The sequence below is a fragment of the Nyctereutes procyonoides genome, unplaced genomic scaffold (assembly GCF_905146905.1).
Source record: "Nyctereutes procyonoides isolate TBG_1078 unplaced genomic scaffold, NYPRO_anot_genome, whole genome shotgun sequence".
Lineage (NCBI taxonomy): Eukaryota > Metazoa > Chordata > Mammalia > Carnivora > Canidae > Nyctereutes > Nyctereutes procyonoides.
The window spans coordinates 8,508,657-8,519,322 of NW_026575020.1; the positions used below are offsets into that span (position 1 = coordinate 8,508,657).

The following is a 10,666-nucleotide window of genomic DNA, read 5'->3' on the forward strand; positions in this document are numbered from 1 at the left end:
CGCCCGGCCGCCCCGCCCCGCCCCGCCCCGCCCCGGGCCCGTCAGCGCCGCCGCCGCCGCGGCCCGCTCCCCGCCATGCGGAGAGCGCGGGGCTCGCCCGCCCTGCTGGCGCCCGGCCCGGGGCTGCTGCTCCCGCCCGCCGCCGCCGCCGCCGCCGCCGCCGCCGCCGCCGCCGCCGCCGCCGCCCCCCGGCTGCTCCCGGCCGCGGGCCCCAGCCTCCGCCCCGGCCGCGCCTCCTGCCGGCCGCCTCCGGGGGACCCTATTCGCAGTGACAACCCCGACCCGGATGGTTTCCGTTCCTACCCTGGGCCGCGGCGCCCGGCCGGCTGCTTATGTAAGCGCCGCACCGACCGGCCCCGCCGGGATTCATGCGCTATTCTTAGCGCTCCCCGCCCCGCGGCTCGGGGGAGGAGGGCGGCGCGCGCGGGGAAGCCTCATCCCAGCGCAGGCTGCGGGCCGAGGCCTCAAAGATAATAATAATAATAATAATAATAATAATGATAACTGGTGTTTTTCACCACCCACGTCTGCTGGGCTCTTTTTCCTTATCTGAGCCGACTCCTGCCCAGCAGGATGGGGAAACGGGCTGAAAACGATCCTCCTAGTCTCCGCCCGCAGTTGCGGAGACATCACACTGCTCTTTCTTCTCTTGACGGTGCTGGGACCGTCCGGTTCGAATATCGCTGTTGTTTTACGGCTCATTTTAGAGAGGTCTTCTGATTTTGGCTTTCAGGGGAATATGTATATTGTGCCTGGGAGTCTATAGGCTGTGATTTCCTACTGCTTGTACGTGATGATTAAGGACTCTTCGTGAAGGCCATGTAAGGATAGAAGAGCGTGAAGAAAAGCACCACGGAGGCTGTACATACACAGCATTTTGCCCGACTCCTGCATGATCGACCTCAGAGCCTGGGTTGGCACTGGTTTGCGCCCCCCACCCCCACCCCCCCACACACACCGTGGGAGGAAAACAGAATATTGTTTTGCTGAGCCCAGGTGCCTCGGAGAGGTCTTCCAGTGTTGCACAGGATGGAACCTTGCGGATGGAGTCGGGAGGACTAAGGAAACCACCCTGGGGTGGATAGGAGAAAGGCCTGAACAAAGGGAGGAGATGAACTAGGAAGGGACGAATGTAGGCATGGAGTTTTCATTTCCCTCTCTTGGGGCTGCCCAGGATCTGCATGACAAGCATTTTTCTTGCTACTGTTTAAGAAAAACCCATGTCTGTTTATTCTGACACAGTCATTCGCACAGTACTCAGTGCACACCAGGTGGTGCCGACTATAAACCGACTGCGCACTTCCATTGACCCCCAAGCAAATGGGAACTCAGCTTGAGCTTACATTTTTATATGTCCCCCAATTTAAATTTTAATTCTCAGATCCAGCGTGATACTGCATCTGAGGCTGACGTGCTGCGCACTGGAATTGGGTCCTTTAACATAATTTGAGTGACACGGGAGTAGGTAGTGGCCTCTTTTTTTAAAAAAGCAGTTTTAAAAAATTGGTAGTGACTGCACGACAAAGTCTGTGAAGCCTTCCTTAAAAGGATTACAGCGTGTGCCCTAAAATAACTGTTAAATCAGTGGATGTTAATATCTTCTTAAACTGGACCTCTGCTTATCTTTGACTCCAGTCTTTTTGTTATCCTCACGTTAAAACACACACAAACAACAACAACAACAAAAGTTTTCTCTGCAAACAAAACCTCTAACCCTGGCCATAACTGAATGCAACCTGATGGCTATTCTTTTACCTCATTTGTTTATACTTCCTTTGGTCTCTAACTCACTGGATATTATTCTAGGCACTATTCTAGTCACTGAAGGTGTTGTTGCAAACAGAAGTCCCTAATTTCAAAGAATGCAGTCTGGCAGGGGAGAGAGGCAAACAATAGAAGGTGATAAGTATTACAATAGAAGTAGTACAGACATATGGCACAGTATTTGTGAGCATGAAGATTAAAACCAGACTGCATGGATTTGCATCCCAGCTTTTGGCACTCATATCTTCTTAGGTAAGTTACTTAACCTTTCTGTGCCTCAAATTCTGCATCTGCAAAATAGAGGTGATAATATTAGCACCTACTTTGCTGGGTTGTTCTACGGATTGAACGAATGTGTAAGGTCCGGACATGGGAAAGGCTCAATAGATCGTAGGTATGTGATGGCAAAGTCCAGTCAAGGAAGAGCCCCCGATAGACTGGGAAGGCAGTGTGATCATGAAGGATAACACCCAGGTCTCTGGCTGGGGAGATAATGGTGCCATTTACTGAGATTTGAGTCAAAGAAGGAAGAACAGGTTTCAAGTATGGTGATGAATTCACTTTTGATTCTGCTGAGCTGAGCCTTCTGAAGACCTTTAATTAATTAATTGGCTCATTGCCAGGTACTACGCTAAGTGTTGTGCCTGGATTATCTCATTTAATTCTCCCAATGACCCCATGAGTTAGAACCATCATTATTATCTGAGGCACAGGGAGGTAACTTGCCCAACACCATACAGCTTAGTTAGTAATAGAGCAAGGCTTTGAACTCAAGCAGTTTGATTCCATAGCCCATGCTTCTTTTCTGATTTTCCTGTTAAGTAGAGATGCCCATAAAGAGCTGTGTATATGGGTATGGCATTTAGAAAGTAGTTCTGGACGGGTGATTTGAATTTGGTAGTCATCAGTAAAAGGTGCTAGCTGAAGTCATGGGAACAGAGGGGACAGCGCCACCAGAGTGTGTTGAGTACCAAGAGAAGACAGCCAAGTACAGAACCCCAAAGAACAACCAACGTTTTAATGATGGACAGAAAAAATCCACAAATGAGCTTGAAAAGGAGCAGCTGAAATAGGAGGAAAAAGAAAGAAATGGGGAACATTTGGAGCAAAGAGAATGACCCACAGTGTCAAATCCTGCAGAAAGAGCAAGAAAGGATTGACAAGTATAGAATGGATTTAGCCACAAGGTGGTGCTGCTGGTGACCTTGGAGAAGGAAGCTGCCGTGGAGCAGTAGGGGTGGCGGCCAGACTGTCTTTCCTGTGGTTAGGAGTGAATAGGAGCTATTCCCTACATATATAGTCTGCAGGAATCTGGGAATACAGGGATGAATAAGACATGGCATATGACCGAAAAAACTCTCATTTTAAAGGGAAAGACTCGGACAGCCCTGGTGGCCCAGCGGTTTAGCACCACTTTCAGCCCTGGGTGTGATCCTGGGGACCCGGGATCGGGTCCCACATCAGGCTCCCTGAATGAAATGGAGCCTGCTTCTCCCTCTGCCTGTGTCTCTGCTTCTCTCTCTCTCTCTCTCTCTCTCTCTCTCTCTCTCTCTCTCTGTGTGTGTGTGTGTGTCTGTCATGAAAAAATAAATAAAATCTTTAAAAAAAATAAAGGGAAAGACTCATATTTGCAATGTAGTGTGGTCGACCCCAGAATGTGCAAATCTGTATAAGGTAAAATCATGGCACAAAAAGAGGGTGTTTGGTTGTGTGTGGCAGGTGGACAAGGAGGGTCCAGGTTGGCTTCATAGAGCTGAGAAATATGGGTGGTAGTTGGTGGAGTGAGGGAAGAGCATCCCATGCCTGGAGCAGCAGGACGTAGTGTACAGTGGTATGAAACAGGGGCTTACACAGTGTGGGGAACCAGTAGCAGATGAAGTTAGAGGCAGGTCAGATCATGGGTGACCTTGTGGTTTTTGAATTTTAGACTGGGGGTAATGGGGAGCCACTGAAGGGTTTTGAGCAGGAAAGAGATATGACCAGATTTACATTTATCAAAATGACTGAGGCAGCAAAGCAGATGGAGGATGGAGTCATGGAAACCGGAAGCAGTTAGGAGACCTATAGTAATTGTGATTTCTTTCTTTCTTTCTTTTTCTTTTTTAAGATTTTTATTTATTCATGCGAGACACACAGAGAGAGGCAGAGGGAGAAGCAGGCTCCCTCTTGGGAACCTCATGTAAGACTTCATCCCAGGACCCCAGGATCAGGACCTGAGCCAAAGGCAGACGCTCAACCACTGAGCCACCCAGGTGTCCCTATGATTTCTTTTTCTATGTTAGCTTGCTAGAGCTGCCATAATGAAATACCACAGACTGGGTGGTTTAAACAACAGAAATGTATTTTCTTATAGTTCTGGAAGTGAAAAGTCCCAGATCAAGGTGTCAATGGGTTTGGTTTCTCCTGAGGCCTCCATCCTTGGCTTGCAGGTAGCCCTCTTCCCTCCATGTCCTGGCATGGTCCTCCCTCTGTGTGCATACCTCCCTGGTGTCTCTTTGTGTGTCCAAATCTTTTCTTATAAGGACACCAGTTGTATCAGTTTGCCCATGCTTCTGTTCCCCAGTAGCCTCATTTTAACTTAATCATCTTTTTTTTTTAAGTAGGCTCCTCGTCCAGCTTAAGATGAGATCAAGACCCTAGCTGAGATCAAGAGTTGGATGCTTAACCATTTGAGCCACCCAGTTGATTCATCACCACTGTAAAGGCCCTATCTCAGGGATGCCTGGGTGGCTCAGTGGTTGAGCGTCTGCCTTTGGCTCAGGGTGTGATCCTGGAGTCTCCGGAGGGAGTCCCACATCGGGCTCCCTGCATGGAGCCTGCCTGTTCCTCTGCCTGTATCTTTGCCTCTCTCTCTGTGTTTCATAAATAAATAAAATCTTAAAAAAAAAAAATGAAGGGCCTATCTCCAAATATAGTCACATTCTGAGATACTGAGGATTAGAATTTCAACATATGAATTTGAGGGGGGAGGGGACACAATTCAGTCAGTTAGTACTTTCCATCAGTAACATGTATGGAATGGGGTCTGGAGACCACTGGCTGATAAAAGATTAAGTTGCTTGTCTTCTCATCATTAGGAAACAACCAACTCATATAATCTGTAGAAGTTAATGGTAAACTAGGCATTGTGATGTTAATAAAGACTATTTTCATTTCTCAGTCCCTGATGCCCAGCAGAGTCTGAAAACAGATGACACTGGTGCTGGTTGAATTAATGTAGGATAGATGAATGAATCCATTATCTGTAGTTGTAATACACATGGAATTGTGTCTGCCCTTGAGTCTAGGGAAAGGAGACTTGTAGTGTAAGACTTGTAGAGGGTGTGACTGGATAAGATTCAAAAGCATTTAGTATTTTCACTTCATTTCAAGTTATTGCTCCTTTTTTTCTTCCATTGATCAGGAGCTCCCTGGGAGAAGGGTCTTATACAACTGTCTTAGCATTCCCAGCCACTAATCCAATTCCTGGCACAGAGTACAGTTCCTGGCATGGAGCACATGTACCAGTAAAGTTTGTGGAATGAATGAGGGAATTAGATTTAAAGTTTTAGTGAGTAGAAGCTGTAACATTGCATTCAGGTTTTATAAGAACTCTGGTTCGAGATGTATACTTTCTCCCCCTTTTTGGTGGTTGTGGCACTGGTGAATCTTCAAAAAATGCTTCATTGAGGGGACACCTGGGTGGCTCAGCGGTTGAGCATCTGTCTGCCTTCGACTCAGAGTGTGATCCCAGGGTTCTGCTTCTCCCTCTGCCCGTGTGTCTGCCTCTCTCTCTCTCTCTCTGTGTGTGTGTCTCATGAATAAATAAAATCTGTAAGAAAAATAAGTGCTTCATTGAGCAAAGAGTAGCCATCAGCTGAGAAAACTTTTATCTCACTGTTATATCTACAAACTGATGTGTCTTTTTGTCTTTCTTGTTTCAGAAGAGAAAGGTCCTTTCTTGTAGCAAACGCCAATAGCTACAAATATGCTCTGAAGCTTATACAACCATTATCTTCTTCTTCCTCCTCTTCTTTTTTATTTTTCCTTTTTAAAAAATAATAAAGCTTGGGGCACCTGGGTAGCTCAGTCGGTTAAGCGTCTGCCTTCAGCTCAGGTCATTATCTCGATGTCTGGGTATCAAGCCCTGCATCGGGCTCCCTGCTCTGCTTCTCCCTCTCCCTCTGCCCCTCCTGCTTGTACTCTCTCCTTCCCTCTCTCTCTCAAATAATTAAAATCTTAAATAATAATAAAAAAATAATAATAATAAAGCTTGACTACCCTATGTTCTCCTACAAATGGACCTTGAGAACTTGCTTGGGAGGTTCCAACAGGGGAGCACAGCTACTCACATAACCTTTATCTTTTTTTTAAAGATTTATTTATTCATGAGAGACACAGAGAGAGAGAGAGGCAGAGACACAGGCAGAGGGAGAAGCAGGCTCCATGCAGGGACCCTGATGTAGGACTTGATTCTGGATCCCAGGATCACGCCCTGAGCCAAAGGCAGATGCTCAAACTCTGAGCCACTCAGGCATCCCTCTACTCATATAACTTTGACAGAAACATGGTCCTCCTCTATTGGGGAAGGCTGTCCTCTTTGACCAAGCTTTTAACTTTTGAGGGTGGGGAGATGCACAAGGAGTGGTGAGGGTGAGGCAGATAGGTAACACCCACCTAGCCGGCCAGATCAGCTGGCAATCAACCCTGGCAATCAATGCGGTGACAGATGTTGCAGCCAGATCACCCTTCCATCCTTCTTTTTTTATGTTTGAAGATCTGGGGCGCCTGGGTGGCTCAGTCAGTTGAGTATCTGCCTTCAGCTCAGGTTGTGTGTGATCTCAGGGTTCTGGGATCCTGCTCAGAGAGAAGGCTGCTTCTCCCTTTCCCTTTGCTCCTCCCCTTGTTCGTGCTCTAATAAATAAATAAAATCTTAAAAAAAATAAATTTGAAGATCTAATCGGCTTTATTAAATGATTCATGAATCGGGCAGCATCCCATCAGGCAGAGAGAGGAGCTCTACTACCACCTTCTTAAAAACTTACAACTTTTGGGGCACCCAGCTGACTCAGGGTTGAGAGTTCAAGCCCCACACTGGATGTAGAGATTACTTAAATAAAAATAAAACTTGAAAAATAACCACCTTACACCTTTCATCTTCCACCTCTTCCTCTGACATTAAACATATCCTAATTTCCCATTAAACAAAAGCCTCCCTTGAGGCACCTGGGTGGCTCTGTCGGTTGGTTAAGTGTCTACCTTTGCCTAAGGTCATGATCCCAGGCTCCTGGGATTTTAACCTGCATCAGGCTCTCTTCTTAGTGAGGAGCCTGCTTCTCCCTCTCCCTCTGCCTGCCAGTCTGCCTATTTGTGCCCTCTCTGTCTGTGTGTCAAATAAACAAATAATATCTTAAAAAGAAAAAGCTTCCTTTGGCCCATACCTCATTTTAGTTTTCATCCCATTTCATTCCTTCCCTTCTTTTATATTTTTTAATGATTTATTTTAGAGAGAGAGAGAGAGAGAACGAGCACATCAAAAAGGAGAAATCTCAAGCAAACTCCCCGCTCAGCTCAGAGCGCAACTCAGGGCTCCAATTTTATGACCGTAATCTCAGGTAAGCCCTGAAATCATGACCTGAGCTGAAATAGTCAGGCACTTAACTGATGGAGCCACCTAGGTGCCCCTCAGTCCTTTCCTTTTTTTTTTTTTTTTTAAGATTTTATTCATTTATTCATGAGAGACACACACACACACACAGAGAAAGAGAGAGAGAGAGACACACACACACACACAAAGACACAGGCAGAGGGAGAAGCAGGCTCCATGCAGGGAGCCTGGTGTGGGACTCCAGGACCACACCCTGGGCTGAAGGCAGGTGCCAAACCGCTGAGCCACCCAGGGATCCCCACACTCCTTCCCTTCTTAAGATGAGTTGTCCAATCACCATTTAATTTCCCAATTCCCCTTTCATTCTCCAATCCATTCCAATCTAGCTTCTTTTTTTTCTAGATTTTATTTGAGAGAGAGAGAGAGAGTGATAGAGCATGAATGAGGTGGAGGGGCAAAGGGAGAGGGAGAAACAGACTCCCCACTGTGCAGGGAGCCCAAAAGGAGGGCTCAATCCCAGGACCCCGGGATCATGACTTGAGCTGAACTAGTCACCCAGGCGCCCCTCCAATCTGGCTTCTGACTCTAAGAGCCAATGGATACTTTGGGTCTTTTCATACTAGACCTTCTACAGTTTTCTGCAATCTTCTTGAAACAGTTTTTTTTTTTTTAAGATTTTATTTATTTATTTATTCATGAAAGACAGAGAGAGTCAGAGACACAGGCAGAAGGAGAAGCAGGCTCCATGCAGAGAGCCTGATGTGGGACTCGATCCTGGGACTCCAGGGTCACACCCTGAGCTGAAGGCAGTGCAAAACCACTGAGCCACCCAGGGATCCCCAAAACAATTTCTATTTTTGTTGTTTATTTGTTTTGCCATCCCTGACTCTATGGTCTTCAGATTTTCCTTTTACCTCTTCAGCTTCTCTTTCACAGTATCTTTTGCTGGTTCCTTCTCTACCTAAGTCAAAAGCAGAGTCTCTTGAATGTTTGGCATCCTCAGGCCATCTAACAGGCATCCTGCATACCCAGGACCTGTAGTCTTATGTATATATGAAATAATGATGAACACTGTTTCATATGACATGGCCTTCATATTTGCTACTTCTCCCTGCCTTGAATTCTTTTCTCTTCACTTTGCTTGGTTGAATCCTTCTTTTAGGTCTAAAGTAATTTCCAGAGTCCTCTCTGTTACACTTCAACAGAACCCTGTTTTCCCCCCCTTATTATAACAAATGATTAAATGAACTTAAAATATGTTGGGCCTGTTCTACATGCCATACATTGTATCAATTAATTTAATCTTCACAATACCACCCTGTGCAGGGGACTGTTAAAAAAAAAATTCAACTAGTAAACTCCCATCCAGCAAGTAGACAACTCTGAGGTGCTATACAAAATGAAAGGATTTTGTAGGTAGAAGAATAATGGGACAAAGAAGTAAAGACTGGACTGTTTCAGGCAAGGTTGCCTCACTAGTGCCAATCAGGAAATTCCAGATTTATTGGTTTATTTTTAAAAATATTTTATTTAGGGATTCCTGGGTGGCGCAGCGGTTTAGCGCCTGCCTTTGGCCCGGGGCACGATCCTGGAGGCCCGGGATCGAATCCCACATCGGGCTCCCGGTGCATGGAGCCTGCTTCTCCATCTGCCTGTGTCTCTGCCTCTCTCTCTCTCTCTGTGTGACTATCATAAATAAATAAAAAAAATTAAAAAAAATATTTTATTTATTCATGAAAGACACAGAGAGAGGCAGAGACATAGAGGGAGAAGCAGGCTCCCCGTGGGGACTCTGATGCGGGACTGATCCCAGGACTCAGGATCACCACCTGAGCCAAAGGCAGATGCTAAACTATGAACCACCCAGGTGTTCCCAAATTTACTGGTTTATTTATTTTTTTTATTTATTTAATTTTTATTTATTTATGATAGTCACAGAGAGAGAGAGAGAGAGAGAGAGAGAGAGGCAGAGACACAGGCGGAGGGAGAAGCAGGCTCCATGCACCGGGAGCCCGACGTGGGATTCGCCCTGGGCCAAAGGCAGGCGCCAAACCGCTGCGCCACCCAGGGATCCCCGATTTACTGGTTTAAATTCTTCTCCTGGGAGAGGCTAAAACTGCAATTAGGTTACATATTAAGTCGTAATTGGGGGGGGGTTCTTTTTTTTTCTTCTAAGATTTTATTTATTCATGAGAGACACAGAGAGGCAGAGACACAGGCAGGGGGAGAAGCAGGCTCCATGCAGGGAGCCCGACGTGGGACTGGATCCCGGGTCTCCACGATCACGCCCTGGGCTGAAGGCAGGCGCTCAACCGCTGAGCCACCAGGCGTCCCTGTAGTGGGGTTTTTTCAACAGTGACTTCAATCTGGGCCCTGTTATTTCTTTTTATCGGGGCCACTATTCTAAGTTCCATTTCCTAGATGGGAAAAAGAAGGCACAGAGAGGCAGAGCCAGGATTATCATCACCAAAGCAGGCTGATCTGGCTTTAGAGTCCATACCCTTCACTGCGATGGAGAACTTAACCACAATTTATATGGATAGATTTCATTTTCTTTACCGACTGTCTCCGTCAAGAATCCTCAAGGTCTGGGGCGCAAGGACTTAGCTTCAACCTTCAAGGGCTTACCTGGCACACGGTAAATACTCAATTGTTCAACAGATGAACAGCTGAAACACAAACTGGGTGGCTCAGCGGTTGAGCGTCTGCGTTTGGCGCAGGTCGTGGTCCCGGGGTCCTGGGATCGAGTCCCGCATCGGGCTCCCCAGAGGGAGCCTGCTTCTCCCTCTCTGCCTGTGTCTCCGCCTCTCTCTCGGGGTCTGTCATTAATGAATAAAGTGTTAGACAAAAAACTCGATTAATTCGAATAAGTACAAAAAAAAAAAAGAAAAAAAAGAGGATCTCTCTCTTCCCGCTCCATCTCCCACCCAGTGAATCAGGGGACCTGGGAGGGGAGGAGCGCCCGGCAGGAGAGGAGGCGTGATCAGACACAGGAGGAGCGTGCACACGAGCTTCAGCTTCCTCCCCCGGGCCACGGTACCGACCGCACCGCGGGGTACCAAAGGCTACCCTACCCCCTTTCTTCATCTCTACACGGACTCCCGCATCGCCCCGCGTGAAAGAACGCGGAGACGGCGCGCGCCGGGCGAGGCAGGCGCGCAGCGTCACGGAACCGCGCGGCCCTCGGCGCAGCCCAGCGCGGAGGAGGGCGGTGCCACCCGGCAGGGGCGGGATCCCAGCCCGGCGGCGACAGGCCCCGCCCCCGGGCCGGCGGAAGCGGGGCTCGAGCTCACCTCCCAGACCTGGGCGTGTCCC

General features: G+C 47.6%; 1 long non-coding RNA gene across 1 annotated transcript; it reads right to left on the minus strand.

The window, feature by feature from the left end:
* Nucleotides 1-9,538: 9,538 nt before the first annotated feature.
* LOC129516651 (uncharacterized) lies at nt 9,539-10,557 on the minus strand. The gene is made up of 3 exons (XR_008665820.1): nt 10,426-10,557; nt 9,980-10,170; nt 9,539-9,768 (listed from the first exon to the last, which is right to left on the minus strand). It is a non-coding gene; the product is annotated as an uncharacterized LOC129516651 (long non-coding RNA).
* Between the last annotated feature and the right edge of the window lie 109 nt (nt 10,558-10,666).